At 40.8% G+C, this 8854-nt stretch overlaps 3 pseudogenes; all 3 read left to right on the top strand.

The window, feature by feature from the left end:
- Positions 1 to 1053: 1053 nt before the first annotated feature.
- LOC121133975 lies at positions 1054 to 2440 on the top strand (annotated as a pseudogene).
- A 75-nt stretch (positions 2441 to 2515) lies between these two features.
- On the top strand, positions 2516 to 5963 carry LOC121133977 (annotated as a pseudogene).
- A 388-nt stretch (positions 5964 to 6351) lies between these two features.
- LOC121143981 lies at positions 6352 to 7099 on the top strand (annotated as a pseudogene).
- Positions 7100 to 8854: the final 1755 nt, after the last annotated feature.

Raw genomic sequence — 8854 nt, forward strand, 5'->3', positions numbered from 1 at the left:
CAGGTATGTTATCAAACACCATCCTTCAGGTTAATTCCCTCAAAGCAATTGATTGTCTGCTAGAAGAAGCTTAAAAACTAGGCAAAGTTGCAGGTGGTGGTGGTAGGTTCCTTTAATATCTTCACTCAGAAAAGTGATCTCTGAGTTCAAGTCCAGCCTGGTCTAAAGAGTGAGATCCAAAATAGCCAGGACTCAACAGAGGAACTCTCTTTGGGGAAAAAAGAGAAAGAGAGAAAAAAAATCAGGCAAAGTAACAACTCACCATAGTATGCAACAAGACAAGATACACCATGCTGAGAACACCCACAATGATAGAATGCACATGCACGTGCACACATACACACACACACACACACACACACACACACACACACACTGATTCAAAATACATTGGAACAATTGCAGGAAATGAAAAAAACCTAACATTAATAATTCACCTTTCTGGCCACACAGCTGACACTTCCTAAGGTCAGCACACAGAGAGACTAACAACACATCTGTTTTTCACAGAGCCAAGGTAACAACAAGATGAGCCTCAGCCTACATGAAGTCAAGATCTCCAAGAGATGCTGACAGAAGTGGGGCTGTCTGTTGACTACTGGCTGCCTAAGCTTAAAGAAGACCTGGGTGTGACCTGTGCCCAGGACTTACAACACTTAGAAGAAAAAGACCTGCCATGCCTCCTACGCAGCCTGTATCCGAGAATGTGGCAAGGTAGTCGGGATAAATGACACAGAGACCAATCGGTTGTGTTAAGAAAACTTTATGCTCCCCAAATCGGCTTAGGAGAACTTCCCAAGAAAAAAACGCTTCCCTTCAGAAAGACTTCTGCCATCCATACACGTGCAAATCTCACACAGCCCTCTCACACACCTCTCACAGACCTCTCCTTCCTCCTGGCTTGTGGTTAAATCTCTGGCCCCAGAAATCAAAGTCAGGGTGTTTCAGTGACTGAGCCCTTATCAAACCCTTATCAGGAGCTTATGGCACTGAATTGTTTTCAGTAAACATGTTTTCAGTTTCAGTTGTCTGCTCCCAGGCTGATGTAGGGGTGGGTTTCCGGCCAGGGTCTGTGATCCCCACAAAGACCTCCAGAAGTTGAAGACCCAGACACAACACACATGGGAGAAAAAGGCCCTAGAGAAGCTGCTTGACCTCTCACAGCCAAATAGTGTTGCAGAGTTCCAGGAGACTCCAGGACAGATGATAAAGAACAGGCAGGGGCAGGCAGGACAGGCACTGCAGGAACTGAGGGCCTTGCAGTCACAAGGGAAGCACAGACAGGAAGAGGCAGTGAGGAGGAAAGAAGCAGAGCTGAGACAAGCAATGGAGATCCCTGAAGAGTGCTGGCCTGGACCCAAAGTGCCCCTAAAAGACGTCACTGAAACAATGGAGAGACATCTCAGTCACATAGAATAGACACTGGCAAACAGTGAAAACTTCTCACATAGAGACCTGGTAAGATGGGCATCTGGAGGGCTGGCTCGGCAGGGAATTTATAAGACCTCCCACCAAAAAGACCTGGTACCAAGGAGAGCAGAACTACTCAGGATCCCCCAGGAATTCTTCCTCTTTGGATCTGAGCAAGGAAAATGGGTGGAAACAAAAAAAAAAAAAAACTCAGATCTTCCAAAGAAGAATCCCTGTTGACTGAAACTGTGGAGAAGCTTGGTTTCAGGTTAAAACTTGTCAGTTAAGGGTGTAGGCTAGGGATTTAGTTCAGAAGGTGGGATGGACAAAGCCAAGCAGTCAGAATCCACAGATGCCCACCCGTCATATTCTAAACACACTTATTTCTCCTCATCGATGTTTAGCTATAACCCACTGGCATCCTTCCACTTCAGCAATGATCAGCTCCAGCTCTCCACTGCTGCTCGTTTGTTGTTGTTGTTATTATTCGAGGGATAAACACTTATCCACTGCTCAGGACCCCATAGGTATCCCAGGCCTTCTCACTGACTCTCACATTCAGGGGGTCTGGATCGGTCCCATGCTGGCCTCCCAGCTGTTGGTCTGGGGTCCAAGAGCTCTCCCTTGTTCAGATCAGCTGTCTCTGCTGGTTTTGCCAGCCCATTATTTGCCAATTTGCTCTTCGCTCCTCTCTCTCTGTCACTGGGTTCCTTGGGTTCAGTTCAGTGTTTAACTGTGGGTGTTTGCCTCTGCTTCCATCAGTCACTGGATGAAGGCTCCAGGATGGCTATAGACATCAAGTTCACTATCAGGAATAGGCATTCGAGGTGGTCTCTACACTATTGCTTAGCTTGCCAATTGGTGTCATCCGTTTAGATCACTAGATGTCACAAAATGGTCCACTGCTGCTCTTAAAGAACTGAAAATCATTGAAGAGCAGCTGGAACACACTGATGCACCAGACAGATTCCTTATAGTGACAAACAGGACTGAAAACTTCTTCAGCAGATTTGGCTCTAATGCTAACTAAGGCCTTCTGCACCTTGGGGAAATCTACTGCTGGAAGGCCATTTCAGAGTGTTTCAAAAGTGACCATCTGGATTGTATGAAGCAGCAGACAGCAGAAGCCTTGGAGAGTTAAGTAAGGGAGAGCTACAGTGGCTTTGGGATTGAAGTTGTGGGAGAGATAACAACATCAGACTCACAATCAATAAGATCCTACAAAAATTCAACTATAATCTGTAGGGAGAGATCTTAGGAATCTGTACTGCTGAACTTGCCTGCTCCAACGTGGTCACAGATACATAGTAGGGACAGGATATAAGACCTTGGGGAGAGGAGGCATGCTCTCTTGGGGCACGATTGTATAGGAGATCAGAGTGTGCTGACCCCAGTTCTCAGCTTCTCATTTAAGTGACTTCTCCCTCTCAAATAAAGATAGTACAACCCCCATTTCCAATATCCTTGGGGTGGCTACTCTCTCATCTTCATAAATCCAAGTCCAACTATCTGTGGCCCAGATAAGTAGACTGCCAGAAGCTAATAGAATTGCTCAGTGGACAACTGGCCTTCTTGGCAGCAACAAAACCTGGTCTGTCATTGACAGAGAACTTGAGCTGGTGCCCATTTGGGACATCATCCACAGAAGCAATTTTAAGGACAAAGGTGAAAATTGGCAGTAGGAATAGAAATGAGGCAGAATTAACAGAAGAACTCATGACTGCCATCAAAAATTTACTAGAGATCTCTGACACTGCTCCCAGTATGGAAGAATGGTCGAAGGAGGATTCAAAACAAGGATTCAAGATTGATGAAGATCAAAGAAAATTGAAAGAAGCCAAATAAAAGCCACAGAAAAATATGGAACTTCAGAAAAAAATCCAAGTTGTCTTAAGTAAAGGAAAACTTGGTAACTCTTCAGGGACAACCATGGCACCTTTGGTGTAAGAAGGACAAAGAACTCTATCATCTGCAAGAAAAGGAGTATCAGAGCATTGAACAACACAAGACATTGAGACAGGAAAACAAAAAATACTATGGCAGCAGTTTGAAAAGGTTGACCTATCAATGATTTAATGCAATCAATCCTATAGAGTCTCACAGAAGACTCAGAAAATGACTTCTTATACTGGTTAAGTGTGGTTTTGGGAAATCTACCCATGAAACACATGGAGACTTTGCATGAAAAGGAACAATATTTGTGGTCACTGCTACAGTCAGAAAAGCAGAAGATCAACTCCTTGACATACTTGCAGAAGCAGACAGAAGCCATCTCTATTGAGATTCTTGACTGTACTTTTGGAATTGAGCACCTTCTCTGAGACGTCGGCCAGATCTCTGAAGCTCTGGAAGAAACTTTCTCCTCTAGAGATAGCCTTTTACTGTGCCTTCCTCAAATTGCTGCAGACCTGATGGTAGCTGGTGTTCCCACTGAGCTCATGGATGCTTCATGTGACTCTAAAATGGGTGACAGGTGTTTTTGACAAGATCTCAGAGAAAGTTGGAGGCAAAAGGATATTTGTTCTCTCAGTCCTTGGTCTGCAAAACTCAGGGAAGTCCATCCTGTTGAATGTACTGTATGGTTTAGAGTTCACAGTCAGTACAGGCAGGTGTACCAAGAGGGCCTATATGCAGCTCCTGAAGGTAGACAAGACATCCACAGAAGAACTTGGCTTTGATTTTGTGTTTGTTGTAGACACAGAAGGACTTAGAGTCCAGGACTCAACAACAAATTCCATAATTGGGACAATGAGTTGGCAGCATTTGTCACTGGCCTTGGGAACTTGACTCAGATCAATATTTTTGGACAGAATCCATTAGTGATGCAGAATGTCCTACAAATTGTAGTTCAGGCATTTCTGAGAATGAAACAAGTGAAAATCTCCCCCAGTTGACTCTTTGTCTATCAAAATGTGGGAGACGTTATAGCAAAAGTCCAAACTTTGGAAGGAAGAAGATGACTAGAACAGAGACTGGATGATATGACAGCATTAGCTGCTGAACAGGAAGAGTACACAAACATAATCACTTCAATGATGTCATTAAATTTGATGTCAATAGTCATGTCCTCTACTTTCCTCATCTCTGGGATGGCAATTATCCAATGGCCCCTCCCATTGGATCATGAAGGATCATGAAGATCCCAGATGTAAAATTTTGAATTCAAGATTTGTGGAAAACCCTTGTCAGTAAGAACTTCAGTTTCAGTTTCAGGAACACACAAGAGGTAATAGCCATGAGTAAACTGGAAACCATGTATAACCACTGGACTTGGGAGCTACGGAGTCATGTACTCGACTTACAGAATGATCAGTGAAACAATCAGATTCATAATGGGAAAATTCTGACACTCACAACGAATGCACTGGAGGGTCCACTTAACAAAAAAAATAGGAAATCACCAAGCTAGAATTTGACAAGTGTTTTGAAGAAGACCCAGATAGGGAAACATTGGTTCAGTGGAAAATAAGTCTTGAACATAAGCCATTAAACCTTAAAGATGCACTTTTTTCAGACACAAGAAAGAAAGTCAATGAACTTATTAGTCCTAAACAAAGCCAAGAAACACTAGAAAACCAAAAGTCACAATACAAAAATGAATTGTTAGAGAAGAGCCGAAAGTTGGCTTTAGATGTGAAAGATAAAGAATTAAGTGATTAAGAGATGCATGAGAAATTCAATCAGCTTTGGAAAAATTGGATCTACAACATGTCTTCTACTGTACCTCCTGTCAAAAAGCCTGACATTGATTTGGATTGTGAATGTATTTTTTCTAGGTTATTTCAAAAAGGAGAAAAAATTTCAGAAAGACTTAAATATAGGGATAGAGAAATATTTGCCATTAATTATGATAAGCATGTCCAAATGAGCAAAAAAGATATCATTTAATTCTGAAGAGTTTAGAATCCTGACATAAAGAGTCCATTAATAAAACTACTAAAAACGTTTTTTAAGATATAATGAAACAATTGAAAGCATTTTGATGCAAAGGCATGATTACAATCAGAATGATTTTCATGAAATCCTGAGGAAAATAAAACAAGTACTGAAATCTGTTCCCCCAGAGGAAGACTACACATTTACCAGAGACTATACAATTTTGACTTACCCTAGTGCTTATTCCAAATAGCATCTAAGAGATTCAAGGAAGTGCATGAGGTATTCGAGAATGCAAATGATCCTGTGAACAATCTGGAGAGGAAGAAAGATGATTTCTTCATGAGTTTTAAGTTCTCCTGACAAAGTGCCACCTCCATCACATCCTTTATTGTCTTTGGCTCAAGTTCACTCCTGCTATCTATGCCACTATATGGTGGGGAATTGATCCTAAAGTAGCTGGGAACATAAAAGCCACCTGTCCTGCATTCAATAGAAGCAGGAATAACCTGGAGAAACATGCACTCATTTCTTTGGCAAAAGAAGAAAACTTTGAAAAGTATTGACAATACATTCATCAGCCAAAATCCTTTTTCAGGGATTACATTAGAGACTGTTCAGAAAAAAAAATGGTGATAAAGTAAAAACTATTTTTTTCTTTTATGGTTTTTTGAGACAGGGTTTCTCTGTATTGATTTGGAGGCTGTCCTGGAACTTGTTCTGTAGACCAGCCTGGCCTCGAATTCACAGAGATCCTCCTGCCTCTGACTCCTGAGTGCTGGGATTAAAGGCGTGCAACACCAACACCTGGCAAGTAAAAACCTTTTAAAAAATAAATTTAGTTGACATTAAGAATGCCATCCTCACAGGCATTCATAAGACCATAGAAGTAGCTAACAATGAAAGCAAAGCAGCATTGCTTCTGGCTGGTTGGATTTGTTCTGTGATCACCAAGGCAGCAACATAATCTTCCCAAGAAGAGACCTGACAAGCTCAAGCACCAAGAGATTAACGATACTGAGTTTCTCTTATATTTTTGGTTGTGAGCCTAGCCTTTAATGGCTGAGCCATCTCTCCAGCCCTGAGTTTCTCAAAGAGACCATGAGTGCAGCTTTGGATCCTGCAATGAGGAAAGTAGAAGAGAACTTCTCAAGGAGGCCCATAGATGAAATGGTTCCTGATGTTGAGAAAATTCTCTCTGAACATCTTTGTGGCTGCTAGAATCAGTGTCTTTTTGTAAAGCTATTTGCACATACACTATTCCCCATCATGAAGGAGATCACAGTATATCATTCCACCATCCTCAGGCTGTCAGTGGATGGTATTAAACTGACAACTTTGTCACTGTGTGCTGTACTACTTCTGTAACAAGTGATGGTTCATTTCTTTTAGATGACCTCCAGGAATTCCCATACAAGAAATACAGAGAAGTAGGAGGTGATTATGCCACATGAAGCATCATCCCAAACTCATCTACCCAGTCCTATTGGAAATGGTTTCTCTGTCACTTCTGATCAGACCTTGAAGTGAGATATGGAAAAAAATATACAGTTAGGTACTATTCCAGATTCTTGGAACAAAAATCACAAAGCAAGCAGTACTTTATGACTTGAAGCAGTAATTCCCACAAATAAAACACTAGCACTGCCACAAAAATTTAACATTAACCTTAGTACCTTGGCCAGCAGGACACAAGCCCAGAGAAACTTGGAATGAGGGAACAGGAGACACGAGAAACAGACAGCTTTCTGGTCAAGCTGCAAGATTTTTCTTAGGCACATTATATAGTAGTTAGGGTGAGAAACTAGTTACAGCGGAGTAATCAAAGAGGGGTTCGTTGCCTAGTAACCAGGCCACAGAATGTTGTTAGTCACTGGTCACTGAAGGTGAGCAGGGTAGCAGGTGAATATAAGCAGGGTGTTGGCAAGGTGAAAGGGTCGCAGAAGGAGGGGTTAAGTGATCGAATTGTGGAATGTTTCCTTTTCTGCCATCAGTCATTCCTGTGAGCCCAAGTTCTGTTCATCAGGAAGCTGGGGAGGTAGGAGGGTTGATTGGGACTAAACCTAGCTATTCTTTTAACACAATGGGCTTTTCTTTAAAAAAAGGCTGGCAATATTTACAAGAGGTCCTATACACCAATGATCGCACATTAGAGGCCTAATATCAATTTAGGGAGCACCTTCAAAGTTCTACCTTATAAATGAAATAAGTAAATATCAGCTAGTTACTACATCAGCATTTGAAGAATTTCTTCAAAGATATTTTTCTTTCTTGATTTCTGCTGAAACATAATACACTATATATGTAACTGTATGATAAAATCAGTATCCATACAAAAGCATATTTCATGCTTTTCTATTTTTAATATTTGTTTAAATATTTAATGACTGAGGGAATATTTTCTTATTAGAAGAAGATGCTAGATTTTCTAGCTGCCATAGATTCTTTTAGAACAATTGAATAGGAAATTCAGCCAACAGATACACCGCCCACTTTAGTTATGAGAAAAACTTGTTGACTTTCAATATATCAATATTCATTGATAATTGAAGATCCCAAACTAAAGCAATTTAAGTAGCCTCTGTTCTGGAAAAGAATAAACCAAATATGACCAGGAGAAAGCCATGAATTGGGGAAACATTTCCATCAAATAATGGAAAAACAAATAAAAACTCTATTTTTCTTATTATATTATTACTCTTACATTCATTGTATCTTGGTATTTTTCTGTTGGCCATTGAAAACAAATACAAATCACAAATGCTAGTATTCAAAACCTCATTTTACATAGCTAAAAACCATGCAATATGCATCAGTGACATGCCTACAAATTATACTGTTGCAATTGTGGCACGAATGTTTTAGAATTAACCAAACACCTTCTGATGGAATTTAAGATCCATTCCATGAATATATCCATACCTGAAACTGCTAAACATGCCAGTAATCTTATACTAGATGGGTCTTAGGCCTAGGGAAACACCTATTACTATTATTCAGGTAAACTAACAGCCAAAAAAAAAGTATTGCTACACCCATAGATAAATGCGTTGTTCAACCTGACTCATAGAAGCTGCTTATAGTAGATGGAAATTAACACAAAAACCCACAAGGGGACAATGTGCAGAGAGTGGGAGACCTTGGAGCACTCAGTCTTAAATCGGATGTGTTTATCAAATACTTCTCATTGAGCCTCAGAGCTCTATTAAAGATGAAACTGAGAGATTGATTATAAGAGCCAGAGTTGATGCATGACTCCAAGGAAACAGAATCTGAGAAACATAATAGGACTGATGTACATATGGATTCACAGAGACTGGAATCCCACACAAATCTCTACAGGTGCATGCCTGATGAGGTCCAGAACTAGAGGGGAAAGTGAACACAGTGTCCACTTATAACTAAGACACTAGCTTCAGTTGATACTTGCTGACCAAGGAAAATCAGTTTCCTCCAATGGAGTCTGACTTGGTATATTATCTACATTGAAAGACAGGCCCCATGTGCAAGAACATTTGGCAAACATAAAACAAATTCAATGGTATTTATGTGGACTTTTGATCTCATT

This window comes from Mesocricetus auratus, unplaced genomic scaffold (assembly GCF_017639785.1).
Source record: "Mesocricetus auratus isolate SY011 unplaced genomic scaffold, BCM_Maur_2.0 Super-Scaffold_4256, whole genome shotgun sequence".
In the NCBI taxonomy this organism is placed as follows: domain Eukaryota; kingdom Metazoa; phylum Chordata; class Mammalia; order Rodentia; family Cricetidae; genus Mesocricetus; species Mesocricetus auratus.